This window comes from Pollicipes pollicipes, unplaced genomic scaffold (genome assembly GCF_011947565.3).
Source record: "Pollicipes pollicipes isolate AB1234 unplaced genomic scaffold, Ppol_2.1 Scaffold_4002;HRSCAF=4701_pilon_pilon_pilon, whole genome shotgun sequence".
Classification (NCBI taxonomy): Eukaryota; Metazoa; Arthropoda; class Thecostraca; order Pollicipedomorpha; family Pollicipedidae; genus Pollicipes; species Pollicipes pollicipes.
Window position 1 is genome coordinate 35,963,185 of NW_023596420.1, and position 6,292 is coordinate 35,969,476.

Here is a 6,292-nt window from a genome sequence, read left to right on the forward strand (position 1 = left end):
CAGCGGTATTCAATCGCTTCACAGTGATACGTACATGCTCATCATTTTGACACATTTCTTCCGTCCTCCCGAAACACGAAGTATCTGCCGCGTCTGCTGTTCTAAAACCGTCCTCCAAATTGAAGTCACCGTAGCCTAAACAATGAGAATTTGTCTCCTGGAAGAAATGTCATCGTAAAGCACGTTCAAATTATCGTGTATAACTTTTGCTTACTCACCATACATGTCTTATTTTGGGCTCACCCCATCGATAGCCCAGCTAAAATGAGGCGGCAGGCAGCGAGACATGCTCCTTGTCCTTTCGGAGACTTCCTAATCTCACTGCTATATGTGCGTGCGCATTTTTTTTCGAGTTGTCCTTTCTCCGTTACTATCCGCAGTTCTCACTCACTTAATCTTATGAAAATAATTTTCCTAACTGCACAGCATTCAACAATAATCATTCTGAAGCCCAGAAACTATCCATGAAAAAGCGTGATACCCTGTCAGTCACGAATGACTTGTAAGAGAGCCGCATCGCTCGGTAAAAATATGTTTTGGTAGACACTTGCCTCGTGTTGACATGACGACATTTGACGACGAATTTCGCCAGAGCTGCCAAACTTGTGTCCATTCAGACCGGTGTGTGGGCTATGTAATACACATCGTTCAGCGAGTCGACGCCGCCCCGGTCAATGCCACTGGAATGATGAGCTTTGATGGAGGGATCTTTTGAGCAAGCAAATGGACCGGGGACATACTCGTGCAGTATCACCACAGGTGGCTACAGGCTGTGCATGCTTGTTTAAGAGACAGTCTTCATGGAGTTAGAAAACCAAAAGTGTGACTGATTGGAGCATCATGTTATCAGTTCACTCGTTTGCAACAGCAATTTCGTATAAGCTAGGGTACTTGTATAATAAACAGCAATAGCTCTCATTGATATACACCGGCTGACGACTTTTGGTTAAGACCATAGGGTCAGTTGGTTGATATACAACGTTCTGCACCTAACTTTCAGCCAAAACTGAACGTTTGAAAACAGCCGATTTAACCACTAGACTAAACTTTATGATTAGCTTATGCTGTATCTTAGAAAGAGAACAATTTGGCTCATTATCTACTTTGCGTTGTAATATGTTCGCGCTTGTTTATGTGTGCTGATGCAAACAAAGCCATAGGCAGAATGAGCACAAAATACCCACCGCGATTGAAATAAGTAAGCGTTAAAAATAATGTTAATTGAGGCAAATTCTTCACTTGGCGTTGACAAGATCACACTATCATAAACACCGACACGTCCAGGATCATCGAGGCGGAGCTTTGCAATTTGCATTGGTGTGAATCAGACGGCTACTGGTAGCAATGGTGCCTCGGATTTTTCAGATAGGAGTAAAAAGCGATTGTTGTGTCCAAGTGGCAATCACTGTTACGGAACTGCGGCGTGTGGTTAATGAAACCTGTTACCGTAACGGCAGCCAAGAAACGCCAGACTCACAGCCCGGTTCGAACACACAATCCACTATGCGACCATGGGCGAACGCTCCGTCAGCTGTGGCGTGTCGTCCACCCTATCTAGTGCCGCGAGGTGTCATCTGATGTCATCCGGTGGCAATGAAAAGCCGATGCAGTGTGGTGAGTCATGGAATTAAGGCTCTGGGTCCCGAAACTAAGGTTTGGAATGGCTCAAGAGCCCGGGACGCAGTCAGGCGCCTTGACGATGTTCAGTGACCGGACATCAACGCTCGACTGACTCCATTCAAGGGTCTGATGATGCCGACATGTTTTGATGTTGGCGTTTATTTGATAAAATGGTGCATTCGAACCCATAACTCACCACGCGACCACGGCGAATGCTCCGCCAACTGCAGAGTTTTGGGTATTTCCGGAAAAATCTGGAAACCTGATCGATTAAGCCGTTGGTAGGCATTTATACACACTTAATTTACCTCCCTAGGTTCTCCACTTTTGCGGAGAGTATGCGTCCATTTTACCATAAAAAGAAGTAGAAAATTATCCAGCCTGGTAGCCTTCCGAGACAAAACATTTTGAGGTGTTCCGAAGAATTTTGTTCCACGGCCCCGGCTATTCTAAGACCATTGTTGCCAGTATTCAAGTTTCGAAAACAGGAAATTTACTGCAAGGCGATGGTTACCATACACCTGAACGTCAAGGCTGCACTGCTTGGAAACCGATATCGGCAGAAAACGGATCATTAATGTGAGGCTCGCCCAGATGTTACGGAAAATCTCCTTCCCGTACAACTGGTGCGAAGGTGAGGCACGTTTTGTACCGTCATAACGTCGACCGCAGCGACGGGCCAAGGGACCGTGCGAGGCACAAACTCCACGTACTCAGGGCCGGCGTAGTAAAAATGAGCCTCAGTATATCTGAACCCGCAGCTCAAAGAAGCATACATTATTGAATGTTTTGCATGGATGGCTTTGGAATCACAGTCCCTTCTGACATCTAAGCACAGCTTGTGCCACAGGCCGTGACGTCACAATCTCGGATGAACAGTTCCTGTTCCTGAAAGCTCCTGTTCAAAAGAAAGAAAGTTCCTGTTCAAAGACCATCGTGTTTGCTATTTTATGCTGTGCTGTGCTGTGTAGGCAAAAGGTATTTGACAAAGGTGAGTCTCAAGATTCTGACCTTTAATCATTTTGAGTTTGTGTGCTGAAATGATAGCATTTTAGGATCATTGATATGCATTATGAAGTGCTAGAATGTGCTATCAATCGACATTACAAATTTTCAATCACAAATTTCAAGGCATGCTTGACGTGTATTTTGCCTTTCGTGAAAAAACATGCTAACCGTTCGTTTAAACCGCTTAACGTGGCCGTCGAAACATGTTACCAAACTCCACAAAGCTATCAATTATCATCGGTGAGGAACGTCACGGCATATATCAACACTTCTGTGGTATCTTAAGCTGATACCAGTAAATGACGGTGCATTAATGGTCGTGCAACATGTGCACGTGTTACATTGCTGCATTTGCATTATCGTGCAGTGCTTGATATTCATAACGTAATCCTGAAATACGGAATTAATCGCTATTTAATAATTCCCATTATACGTTTTAAAGCATCATTGAAATATGCTTGGTAATTTGTGCAAAATGTGCTGGCCATTTGTGCAAATCATTTCAAGCTGCCGTCGAATATGTCAGTGCAGCGAAAATGCTGAAAGTTGCCATTGATCGTCGTTGAGCATCGCAGTGACACATTTCAACGTTTCTTAGGTGCCCCCATTTAGCCACTAATTCACGATGAAATAAGGCTGGTTATTTGCAGCGCAGCAACTCAAAAGTCCACAAATGCCATGACCGACTCTACATCGCGAAGAGGCCCGACGGAAACGACGGAGCAGACGCGCAGTGTCATTTTTTATACCGCGGTGCGCTTTGCCACATCTGGCTGAAAAACGACGCTATTGGGCAGACGTTTACTTCTGGCATACAGAGCGCGGGGAGTGAATAATGCTCTCCCGAGTGGGGCTCTTTGGGAATATCATCGGAAAGATGGGGGGGGGGGGGCATTCCCCATGCTCAGACGCTGGTGTGCAATACAGCGTGTCTTTGATCGAAGGTGAATAAGCACAGCATTTGTCATTGCTCCACACGATTAAACGTGAAGCTCACTCGTGAGCTCAGCTCGTGAGTTTCACCTCAGTTGCTGAGCCTCAGCTACTGAGCCTCAGCTGATAAGCCTCAGCTGCTGAGTCAGCATCGGCGAGCTGATTGTTCAGGGTCACGAGCATCACTGCTCACCGTACCTTGCTGAACACGGGGTGTCGCAATCCGACCACAACATCCACATGTCCATTCTGGGTGCGTGGCTGGGACGGCGATCCGTGGACTGATGGCCTGGTCTCTTGGCTGCCTCTGAACCAAAGCGTCCATAAAACCTTATAGCTAAGTCAGGTATGTGAGCCTGGTAATGCACCCTCTGTTGCGGAGACGGTTGACCGGACGTTCAACGTGTATGTCTCGAGTTGCTGAACTACAGCAGATGGTCGATAGATTGTAGGACGGACAGCTCTCCAAGAAAGTCGCTGCCGATCTGACCAACCTCACGCGTCGCAGCTGAACATGGGAGCGGTTCCGCAGCTGGCGCCACCTATATGGTGATGTTTGCTCAGAAGGGTATCCAACCGGCCACGCGGGCGCGTGATAAGTAAAGACACTGATGCAAAAAACTTACCTGTTGAGCAATGTTTGTACCGCGGTGATCCGTCCTGCATTATTCATTGTCGCTTTATCCTGGATCCTCGCGACGCCCCGCTTGTCCGTTGGAATCTACATGCACTGATTGCACCGGCCACGAATGCGGTTAGGTACACCTTGATGTGGTCCGGTCCGGGCGCCAAGCACATACCCCGGACGGGAGTCCCCGTGTGACCCAAGTCTCGGTGGATGAACCCTCAAGTGCATGTACTTTTGCCCCACCATAATTTACTTTCATGCGTCCCATAGCCTCGAAATGGTCATTATTGGCGAAAAAGGCTCTAATCTAGCCTAAATCATACCGTGACGCAATACGATTTCGCCATCGTGTCTTGTTAGGCTGTATTCCAGACGGTTTCGTTTCAGGCCTCTCTTTGGGTCATGTATTTTTTATTATTTTTTATGACTGATTATTTATGCGGGAAGCTATCTTTCTGCGCGCAGTCCCGGAAAACCGGTCCTGGCACGTATGTGCATACATGGAGCACTTTCATTTTCTCCAGATAATCGTAGATTGTACCATTTGAAGGCGCTATGGAAAAATTAGCGAAACTAGACTGCCAAACACCATACAAAATCAAGCACCACATTTCATCTTAAGGTTTGTTGTGGCCAACTGACTTCCGGCCGCTAGCCGGCTCATCGTGGTAATAACCGGTTGGTTTATGACTAACGCAGATCTTTTGATTTGACTATGACGAAGCATTACGAGATACATTAGTATTAACAGTGTGTTAATGCAATGGACAAGTAAATGAGCGTCAGCTTTAACAACCAAGGGATGAAATATGCTGTCAGCGGCGCATAAGATTACATTACACAATGGCGCTCACAGACTCGTTGGAACATATTGGCTGCTGCTATCTGTGGCTAAGGCGCCAAGAAAGATCGTCATGGGTGGATCTCGGTCTTCAGCACATGCAGTAGCTTAGGCAGGCCCGTATGCGCGAGCAGACGAAACGCCATGGCGACGGAAATACTGACACTCGCAAGTACAGGTGGAGCTTTCGGCAGCAGCGTGAGGTCCTTCTGGCTTCATGGCAAAATCCCAAGACCAAGCTGGAGGACCCAAGAGCGATAACAGTGTCCCAGTCGGTCAAGATGAAAGGCCCCGTCAGAAGAAGAAGTCCTCCGATAAAGTGGGCAACCAAGACCAATAGGGACGGCTCCTAAGTGGTCGAGGGTGCAGCGGTAGGTCATCAAAAAGACCCTGTCAACAATGTAGGGTCCTTCGAAACAAACGAGAACACCTCAAGACTAATGTGATGGGCCCCTGAAGAACCGGAATTGCCCGGCAGGGCAATTTCGATATTAGGGCAAGTATTGGGGGCCATTCCGATAACATATATGGCCCGTCAAGAGGGCAGGGCCTCCAGACAAACGGGAGGAGTCCAAGACTAATATGAAGGTCCCTGATTGACAGTGCATTGAAGGCAAACGTGTAGCGCCTGACAACAGCGTGAGCCCGCCCGAGAAAATATAAAATGTCCAACGCCAATGTTGTGCCCCTCCAACCCCCACCCCCATGCGATTGAGTGTGCCTTTCCGCTTTCGCTCCTGCAGGGGAGCGGGAAAGGGGCCCGACAGATTGTAGGGTTCTCCTCAAGTTCCAGCTGTTGGAAAGACCACTAGATCAACGAAGAGCGTCTCTAAGCATCAAGTGCCCCACTAGGTTAAGTTATGTGGCCCCCAGCAACAGCACAGGCTCTTCGAAAAGATGGACAGGACGAGACCAATGTGCAGGACTCGTGAGAAGCTGAGTGCCCAGCAGGTCATCATATGGGCCCCCGACAATAACATATAGCTTGTCGGGCGGACGGGAATAATCCGTGAAGGGCCACTGATCAATCAATCCGTGAGTGTCCAATCGTGGCCAATCCGTGAGTGTCCTGGCAGTTTCGCATTCAGGGCACCAACAATAGCGTAGGACCCTCCGAGCAAGTGCTGAGAAATCAAGGGGATCGTAGACTGCTACTTGGCAATCGGAGTCTCCAGCAAGTGAACATAAGCGAAAAATCATTCAGGTTGTCAAAGGGTTTTTTCTGGCTTTTGGCACTTTCCGATCGCCTGCAGGCCCAAGAC